The sequence below is a fragment of the Pinus tabuliformis genome, chromosome 7 (genome assembly GCF_031772625.1).
Source record: "Pinus tabuliformis cultivar Carrire ecotype Pingquan chromosome 7, CPIR1, whole genome shotgun sequence".
Lineage (NCBI taxonomy): Eukaryota > Viridiplantae > Streptophyta > Pinopsida > Pinales > Pinaceae > Pinus > Pinus tabuliformis.
In genome coordinates this window covers 227,661,695-227,672,969 of record NC_142293.1, presented here as the reverse complement: position 1 = coordinate 227,672,969, position 11,275 = coordinate 227,661,695, and positions in this window count along the sequence as shown.

Below are 11,275 nucleotides of genomic sequence, written 5' to 3'. Positions count from 1 at the left end.
TTATGGAACAGTTAATTGTAAATTTTTATTAAAAATTATAATTATTAAAATGTATAAATGAATTCAATTTTTTTAAAAATTTCAATAACTCCTTAAAACACTTCCATTCTCCAACTCCAAATTATTCTAGATATTATAAAGTTGGGAAAATATCCTATCAAAACACTTCAATTATCCAAATTATATACAGAATTCTGCATATTATACCGCTGGGAAAATATCATCCCATCAAATGTGGGACACAATTGAGAAAAAAAAAATGATAAAAAAACCAAAAACATTGAACATTTCAATTCTGCAAATTATATACCGAATTCTGCATATTATACCGCTGGGGAAAAATTGTGAAAAAAATGCACAAAAAATAAAAAGCATTTTAAAATACAAACTGCCAGCATTGCGACTCCATGATACAGATTCTGTGCTGTAAAGGTTTTTAATGGCCCTCTGAATTTGTGTCATTAGAATCCACGATTTTGGGCGATTTTAGCAGAATTCGAATGCCCAAATTTTGGCGAGCTAAAACTGTGGGATAATCATTAAAAAATAATCAGAAGAATTAAATTAAAGAAATTGTTCAGGAAATACAAAGAAGGGAAAGTCGTCCAAAAATATAATTTAAATGAATATATTTTACATAATTTATCACATCAGTGAAATTCAATTTGCTGGCTGGTTAAGTTCATCCTCACAGCAATCAGAACCTAACCAACGTCTCATAGCAGTGGAGACCGTCAAATTCAGGGGCAAACTTTACTGTCGTCCGTTCCTCCTTTGCTTTTCTATTTAATTCACCACCCTGCCGACTGTAATTCTGATCCTGTGAACCCAAAAACCACCATAATTAGAAACCCTAACCCCAAGAAACAGTAACCCCTCCCCTCTTTGCAGAACCCAAAATGATGAAGAAGCAATTTTTCATATACTTACATGATGGCCATCCGTATCTGATGTTGATGGAAGGCGATGAGATTCGAACCTGCAGAAAGCCCCAATTGCGGCAACCGCAGCTGCTATTGTGAACACAGGCGTATTCACTGCCATTTTTTTGACTTCTTTATCTGCTGATTTGCCACAAATTTGTATGAATCGCCGAAACAGAGATTGATACTCCCTTCAGTTGACACCGAATTCTGAGTACAGTGTGAAAATTGCAGAGATTCGGACAGAAATTCCCGATTTCAAAAGCATTCAGACGATATTGACTGATAAAGCAGGGAGGAAGTGGAGGGCAGTAAATAGGAGAGAAAGGCGCGAGTCAGTATTTAGGCGGGTTTCCAAATTCAAAATGAGTGATGTATGGATGGTATGCGGGCGATGGTATGACATGGGACGGCGGGTTTCCAAATTCAAAATGAGTGATGTATGGATGGTATGCGGGTGGATGAATGCGAATGCGAATACATACGGAATCGGAATTCGTTCGCCGGAGAAATGATGCACACCGCTGACCGCCAAAGCCGATGTCAGAACCCGCTTCCCAACACTGTACTTAAGGTCTCTTAAGAGTGCATTTATAATGCTATAGTCCATGAAATAGCACTTGCCGAATTATGACAAGTTTCACATATATATATATCTATATATATATATATATATATATATATATATATATATATATATATATATATATATATATAATAACTGATTTGCCACCTTACGTGGGAAAACTTCAGTGTCCTTTATTGTTCACTAAATTATTTAATGTAGCAGACTCAATAAATCAATTAGTATCAAGATTCACCTATATTGGAAACTTGCTAATTGGCTGCATTATGTAATTTGCAATGAAGGCTGCCTGTAGAGGACAACTACTCAATGCTCTATTTGCTAAATAAATTGAATGCTTTTGTGGCATGTCGCATAACAGATTAAGCCTTGCTCGGAACCCTTTTTTCATTAAAGCACAGTTGTAATCGTTAAATCCTAATTCGTAACTGACAGTGAGTCGTGACACCTGAATACCTAACTGCACCTATTATTGAACACAACCTGATTTCTTCAAATTCTTGGTTTTTTGCATTTTGTACTTTTGTAAGCTCCATGAGAACTTCCAAGGATTCGTCCTCAAAACCAAACTCGAGTGATAATCTAGTTAATACTATGTTTGTAAAATAATGTATGTAATCTAGTGACTACATTATCTCATTGACAAAAATCTCTATTAGCCTTCCTCGAGTTGTTCTACATTTGAAGAGTGTAGGATAGGGAAGCATTGACCGTGTGTTGTATTGGGTAAACATATACTCAAATAGACTTGAAGAGAATATGATAATGGGCATAATCTAATTTAATGTCACAGCCTAGCTAGGCCAACCTCAAATTGATGTTTGATCTACTAGACTCATTGAGATGGATTTATGTGTAAGACCTCTTTATGTGTGAGACATGAGAGCCTTCTCTAGAGCTATTAGACTATTTAGTTTTAGGAGGCGTACACATCTTTCCTTATTTAGTTGTACCAAATTTACAAAAACTTGAAATAAGTTGTGGTGAAACACAAATTTACTTGCTTGTTTTTCTAAATTTGATGTTTTCTTTATTGGGTTCTATAAACTTATATTAGCAATTGATTTCTTTACCAGGGTATATAAATTTATAATTTTTATTCACAAGAGAATTGGTTTATGGTGGATTTCAAAAGTTGGATTTTGCCTATTTGCAAATTTTCACCTTTTTCATTGTATTGACTTTACATGCTTGCACCTATAGTTGTGCTTGAATAGCATACTTTTGCATTGGATTTTGGAATTTAGTTTTATGTTTGGTAGTTATAGAGGTATAGGAAGATTCTAGGTTTGCGAAATTTGCAATTTCATTTATTACATTAAAAGTGCATATTAGTTATGCCACATTCCCAAAATTATGCATTTTGGGTCTTCTGAATTTTACCGAAATACATTGTTTTTTTTAGAATCGAAGTTTTATGTATTCTATTATGGTGATTTCGAATGATATTATATGGATTTCTTTATTGGGCCACAGTGAATTTATGTATCACTCTTAAGTTAACTTAATTGAGTTGTATTTAATTTAATTTGTGGACTTTGGGTGAATAATCACAAATAATATAATCAAAGTAAGAGGTTTAATCATGTTGACACATGGAGCGTTTGTGCTGCATTATTTAATTCCTCAACTAGGAAAGCTAATTTTGAAGCCTGCACTTTTCAATTTTGGAGATTCCAATTTTAAAATAATAATATATATTTATAAATAATATATTAAATATTAATATTTATTTAAAATTATTTACCTATATATTAAATATATAGTTTATGTTGTTAATGTTTTTGTTAAATTAAAAATTTCATAAATAACTATTCAACATAATATTGTTTTGGCTAATAAATATAGTTTGGATTTTACTACTAACAAATTTGTTTATTATTTAGTCATTATCATTTAAATGTATTGATTCTATACCGGTGAAATAATGATAAGAAAATAATGTTTTCATAAGATGATGAGTAGGTCGGTTTCCTGATTTTCTTCATCCAGGTATTATTAACCTCTTATATGATTTATTTAAAATTTTATTTGATTTTTTATTTTAATTTCAATTATTTGATCCTATAATATTGTAATTACTATACATTTCTCTATATTTTATATATAAAGCTCAATATTCACCTTAATGAGTTGTAAAACTTAATAGTCACTATAATGAGTTCTAAAGGACACCTTTAAATTTCCATATTTTGAAGTCTCTTATAATTTATAATTTAATAGTGTGAATTTGGTCTTTGACATGGATGGTATTACCAAATTGTTACAATCCGGGTTAAAGCTTGGATTATTAAAAGCCTTGATTTTTATAAGATCTTTTCATTTTGTTTAACTTATTTTTTATTTTTATTTATTTTTTAAATGAAACTTATATTTTAACCATGAGATTTTAAAAAACATGAGATTGATACCTTTGTTTGAAGATGATTTTTTTTTGGTAATTTATTAAGTTCGTGCCAGATTAATGTTTAAATATGTTTTTAATTGATGAATTGAAATTCATGTATATCTAATTAATTTGTTTTTATTATATAGGTATTATATATCAAAAATATCTTAAAAAAAGGAATCAACTTTCTATTGAAAGGATTTTTGGATGGTCTACTACATCTCAAGTTCCGTGGCCTACACAAATTATCCAAAATTTAGTCCATTTACATGATGATAATGAATGTACTATTTGAACATTTACATAGTTCACGCACATTATGTTTTTTTGTTTGAAACTCATTTCACAAATAGTGTTCTTTTAATGAGATTGACATTAAAGTGACTTAAATGAAAAACATGATATGTGTATTTCAATTTCTATTTTGTTAAATTTTATTGTTTAATTTAGTTGCAACAATATCTCCATTTACTATTTTCATGAGAGTAATTATGAATATAATTTGTAGAAGTTAGATAAACCCAGTAAAAATTAATATTAAAAGTCATATGAAGGACAGTTTAAAAATAAAAACGTCATAGTTTTTTTTTTGATGGGAAGGGGACGGGTCAAATTTAATCTCTCACTCCACATGAAGTGTCTATCCCTTGTATTTGCGTTATTTCCATTTTAAAGGAAAAAGAGCACAACATTTTCGCTTTTTAATTGTGTTTTTTTGGAATGTATTATACTCATAATAACGATAATGATATGTGATTGTATTTTTTTTCTATATTTTGTCAATTTCACATATTTAAAAAGACTTTAATTAATAAATTTAATATTTAAATTTAAAAATCAATATATTTATGGCAACATATATAAATGTGTCTCTATAAACTAAATTTTAAACAAATTAATAAACTTACATCATTTTTCATATTTTGTCAATTTCATATATTTAAAAAAACTTTAATTAATAAATTTAATATTTAAATTTAAAAATCAATATATTTATAGTAACATATGCAAATGTATTTCTATAAACTAAATTTTAAACAAATTAATAAATTTACATCATTTTTTCTTAACCTGAGAAGAGAGTGCTAAAATCATGTCATTTATTAAATAAAATATGAATATAATTATTTGGAGTGAAATGTTGAAATAAAGTTAATATGTATTACTAGAATTTTTTCGAAACAACCCCAAAGGGAAAAATAAAATTAGAATCTTCTGATGCTTTATACATATTTAAACGAAAAAAAAAAAAAGGTTAAATATTTGACTTTTGAGAAAGTAGTTCTGCAACAAACTCTGTACTGTTAAAGAATTTTCTAAATATACTAACAAACGAGAGAAGTATTATTATTTCTTGCTGGACACGTTATTGTTAGAAAATAATTCACTAAATATACAATAAAACGGAGTATTAAACCAATACTTCAAACTCTACATTGTTTCTGGCTTTATTATTACAAAAGAATTCCCTAAATATACAATAACAGGAAGTATTAAACCAATACTTCAAACTCTACATTGTTTCTGGCTTTATTATTACAAAAGAATTCCCTAAATATACAATAACATGAAGTATTAAACCAATACTTCAAACTATGACATTGTTTCTTGCCAAGCACATAATTATTAGACAAGGATTCGTTAGATATGCAAGAAAAAAACTGTGACAAATCAAATCCGTTCATACAAAATTAATTCATTTCGATATGCATTTAGATTGTTGCAGAGCATGTGTGGCGTATCAGAGCTATATTATGTATTAAAAAACAAAAGTAATTGATTGAATTAAAAAAGGAGATCATTCTTTACCAGATGCGCAACACACCTATGCAAATTGGAGACAGAAAATTAACCGGATTTAATATAGTGTAGGTAACCCCTGCATCGAATATTGAATAGTTCCAGCTAGTCTGTACTTGAATATTGATGCTAGCGAAATTGTTCAATATTTGACTGCATCAGGTCTCTAAGCTTCCACCTGCACTTGATAATGGTCTCTAACTTTAGCTTCCATTGTCTGCATGCGCTCAATCTCAACTGTGCAGTCCTCCAAATTTAGCTTCGGCAAGACACATTCCACCAGAGCCGAAACATCTTCCAGATGGTCTTCCGTTTTCATTTCTGGCGGCAGGGGAAGAATGAGATCTCCAAATATGGAGAGTATTTTGGCACCGGAAATTCATGGCGGAATTGGCTTTGAATGCAGAGGCCATGTCTGTCCCAGAGAGCACGGAATGAAGCATTCGCCACTGACAGAAGGAAATAGAGATGCCCCAAATAAGAGCGACCGCTTTGGTGCTGCCTGCGTTGTGAAAGGCGGGGATGAGTTCTGTACTGACATGGCTGAGCGCATCCTGAATATCATAGCAGATTATTTACGGAGAGCGCCAAATAGATTTCAAATTTCAAATTTGCTGGAGTGCATTCCATGGATGGCTATGTGATGGTCATCCCGCAGAGGCAAGTGCTATGACATGGGACGGCGAATGCGAATACATACGGAATCGGAATTCGTTCGCCGGAGAAATGATGCACACCGCTGACCGCCAAAGCCGATGTCAGAACCCGCTTCCCAACACTGTACTTAAGGTCTCTTAAGAGTGCATTTATAATGCTATAGTCCATGAAATAGCACAAATAATTATGTGCTTGGCAAGAAACAATGTGAAGGTAATTTCGCTACCCTTGCGATTTTACATTAAAAAAAAATGTTGGTTTTCATGTTATTTTGAGGGTTTTTTACACCTATTGTGTTTTGTGTTGCAGGTCATGTATGGCGAATTGTAAGGGTGTTCAACAGTGATGTAAAGGCAATTGTGTGGCTTGTTGGCTTTGTCAGTGATTATCTCGTATGATTTTTAATCCTACCAACCCACTATCTCTGTGTTTGTCATCACATTTCGTCCATATTCTAGAAATTTCGTCCATATTCTCTGAAAATGCATAGGTTTTTTGTAAATTTGCAAAACATTGTTTGTTATCTATTTGTAAATTAGGGTTTTCGATAAATTTGTTTGTTATATGCTTTGTAAATTAGGGTTTTGCTATATATTATTTTTTGTTACAATGCCTAGAATAAGGTGGTTTTAATCCTACCAACCCACTATCTATGTGTTTGTTAACACACTTCATCTATATTCTGAGAATGTTAGTCCATTCGGTGGTTTCTTTGAAAATTCATGGGGTTTTTGTAAAAATTGATAGGGTTTTTGTAAATTTGCAAAAAATTGTTTGATCTTGTAAATTAGGGTTTTCGATAATTTGTTTGCTATCTGCTTTGTAATTAGGGTTTTGTTATATGTTTGATATCTCGTATTTTTTGTTACAATGCCTAGAATATGGTGGTTTAATCCTACGAGCCCACTATCTTTATGTTTATCAACACATTACATCCAGATTCTAAGAATTTTAGTCCATTTGGTGGTTTCTTTGAAAATTCATGGGGTTCTTGTAAAAATTGTTAGGTTTTTGTAAATTTGCAAAAAAATGTTTGCTATTTGCTTGTAAATTAGGGTTTTTGATAAATTTGTTTGATATCTACTTTGTAGATTAGGGTTTTGCTATCTACTTACTCCACAGTGTGCCATGAATTCTAATTACAGGTTGGATTTTCATTGTGTTTACTCCCTTTTATAAACTCGTCCTTAGCCAAATTTCCTCGTTCTTCCTTCAGAGCAACATCATAATTTCTTTGTGCATAAATGGATCTTTGTTTTTATTTTAAGTTTGCCAAACCAAGTCATTTTAAGTTTTCCAAACCAAGTCCCCTCCTATGATTTTTCGAATTCCTTTCTGCGCATTAAAACTTGTCGACCTTGTGAGATTTCCATATCTTTGATGTTTCTGGAGTCCACATGTTTTTCTTTCATCGCACAATTCACTAAGATGTTTGCGCTATGTAGGCACTGGTGTACCAGCTGAGTGGTCCATTGCCATTAATTTTAAATTTGTGTCTTCATCTTCTTTACACAGTCTTTGTGTGTTTATTCGGACTTTGCATGGGGTATGCTACTTGGAGATGTAACTCTCTCAGTTCTTTGACAGTAAAACATTTTGTGGAACAACCAAAGTGAAATCAATGAGCAGACTCTGGAAAAACAAAGTGAAATCAATGAGTAGAGTCTAGAAATTTGTGTCAATAATTATATGAGTTCTAGTTAAAAATATAAACACCAAATTATAATATTATTAGTTAATGGCATGATTTTCTTCTCAATTTGAGTTTTGTTGTTAGGAAACCTAATAATATTTAGTACAGTGTATTTTCTCAATTCAAAAACCTCAAAAAAAATTTAAGATGTAATTTTGAAAAAGAAATTTTATATTAACCCAAATTCCAACCAATATTTTGTTTGTTTAAAATAGAGCGTGATTCAGAGTATTTTTACCCTCTATTCTCCTATTGCTTATTCAAATACATTTTCTTTCCTATCCCATCAATTTTAGAATTGTAGGGTGTTCATTTCAATATACAATTAATTGATTTGCTCAAGAATTTTCATATGTTTGTCTTCAAAATTCCTCTGGCATCTTTACAATTTCTCAACTTCCTTTATTCAGATCTGGCATAACTTGCTCAGCATAATTGGCATTGATGTTTGAAATTGATTGATATGTTGATATTCTACTTGAAAGATTGCTACAACTCTTGACATTGTTGCCCTCAACTTGTTATTTCGTCTTTAGTCTTCTACATGGTAGTTCTTTGGCCTATAAGAATCTCCATGATTGAAGTGAGGCATCAAACAAGATAGTTTTATCTCATTTGTAGGGTATTCATTTCACTATATAGTTAATTGATTTTTTCACGAATTTCCATATGTTTGTCTTAAAAATGCCTTAGGCATATTTACAATTTCTCTACTTTGAGTAATTCTATTCAGAGTTTAGCATGTATCACTATTGCGATAGAAAGGTTTGATACTTTTGTTTTTGCTTTCCTATCACAGTAAATGGGGATAGAAAGGTTTTGATACTTTTATTTTTACGAATATATCACAGTAAATGAGGTTTTACAATTTCTTTACTTTGAGTAATTCTATCCAGAGTTCAATTATTGGGTCCCTATAATATTAGTGATTCCCCCATTACTATTCTGATTTTAGCCCTTATTGTTATTATTGTGCCCCATAGAATCTCACTATTGTTATTTTTGTGCCCTTATATTACTATTGTTAGGTCGGCTTGATTATATTGTGACCTCTTAGACTCTTATATATAAAAAGGAGGTTTCTTCATTTGTATCATCGAAGAATTATTCATTTGTGTAATGTAAAAGAGTTTTCCCCCTCGAAGAGACTAATTTTGAAGTCGTTGACCTATCTCTTCTTCTATTTTGTGCACTGGTTGCATAACTTTTGGTATCAGAGCTTTGGATTCTAGGGTTTTGTTGCTCCAAACAAGTCATCGTGGCATTTTCACTATAATTTTTCTTCTACGACGTTTCAGAAGCTGAAATTAAAACCCATTTGAGCCGAAATCTCGATGAACGGGTCTGAATTTTAGATCTTGTCTCGTTATATTTTAGGAGATGTGATCCAAGCAAGTTAGGGTTTTTGCAGGCTCCTAAATTATATCTCAAATAAGTGACTTGGGAAAAATTGTCATAACTTTCTCTCCGAGCTTCATATTGAAATTTAGTAAAAAGTTATCGAAAGAGGACGAACTATAGTTTTCAGTGTATCAGTTTCAAGTCCGAAGATCGAAAAAGTGACACATGGCATTTCGTACAAGTTCGCTCTACTAAACCAGTCTATAATCAAGTCATCATGGGAGATTTGGCATAACTCTTTCTTGAAGAATCCAATCTTGATAAGACTTGCGGGGTTGGAACGAGGATGCAGAGGATTACCACAGGACGAAATTTCAGACCTAGGAGATCTGCAATTACAGAGATACAACAGATTCAATATCGAGCTCCTACAAAGCTAAAAAATGTGTGTACTCCTTTTAAAATTTTGCATAAGTTTGGTTTAAAAAATTAGTTTGAAGGAATTTAAAGGACATAATGAAGTATAATTATCATTAATTTATGCCCCGAAGAAAGAAAATGGAAACTCCTAGTAAGCAACCTGAAAGCTCTAGCATGACTCATGAAGAAGATGTTGGAATATAATCCTAACATCTACATTTAATTTTTAGCCTAAGTATCTTTGACTTAGCCACATGCACTAAAAATCATGTTCACACTTGGTTTTTGGTAAACTAACTCGGTGGACCAACTTTCCCTTGTTTTTTGCCTTTAAAGGCTTAATATTATGGAAATATTGGTCCAACTACTTTCCTAAACCATTTAGACATCTAAGTGCATGTTCACACCTAACCGTACCTCATCCACTTGAGTTATTTGATTCCCCCTTAAATCAAGGGATTTGGTCCCCCAGACCATTTTAGCATGCTTTAAAGTTGCCTTCCTTGGGAAATGCGCCCCTCCTCATGCTTTCCTCATGGTTGATAGTTGGCATAGGTTGTCTTGAGTCATTGTTGCTATTTTAGGCCTCCCTTTAGATTTTCTTAGCCTTTTCTAGTTTTTTCCTAATTTTCTAGATTCGGAAATTTCTATATAACCACCTCCCTTTGGGATTACAGGTTTGGTTTCTCATGTATTAGTATTGTTCATTAATTTAATACATTGATTTTATGGAGCAAATTCTTTCTCTCCTCTCTTGAATATTAGCAAATTACTTGTGTTTAATTTAACAAGAATTCTAGATCTATCGGAATTTCTGCAGGAATTCTACAAAAGACGAATAAATGCAACATGATATATCAAAATTAGAAACCAAGTGCAACAAATTTCACTCTCATAAAAAGTAACAAAAGCTAAGATGGATGGTTTAAAGAAAGGCGTGGAAGCTAAGATAGAAGCAAAATTTAAAGGCAACATGGAGGATTTGAAGATAGATTTGACAAAGTTGCTACAAGAAATGGTTACTAATGGCGAAAAGGTAGTAAATGAAACTCATGATGAGAACAAAAGAAATGTTAATCATGATTGAAGACTCACCATGTTCCAAAGATCGATATGAGGAGGTTTGATGGAAAAGATCCCGTAACATGGATACTACAAATGGAGCAATATTTCGATCTTCATAATGTGCAAAACACACAAAAGGTATGCATTGCAACTTTATATTTGTAACCCAATCAGTTTGTATGGTATTGATGGCTTTGCTCTCGTAAACAAATTGTCACATGGAGAATTTTTATGGATGAAATGATAGCACATTATGAGGATACAAAAAGCAAAATTTTTTTTTAGCTAATTGATAAATCTCAAACAAAAGGGTTCAATGATGGAGCACATTGAGGACTTTCAAAAATTGAATATAAAGGTAAAAGATATTCCAGAGGAGCATATGATTGATGTGTTCATAA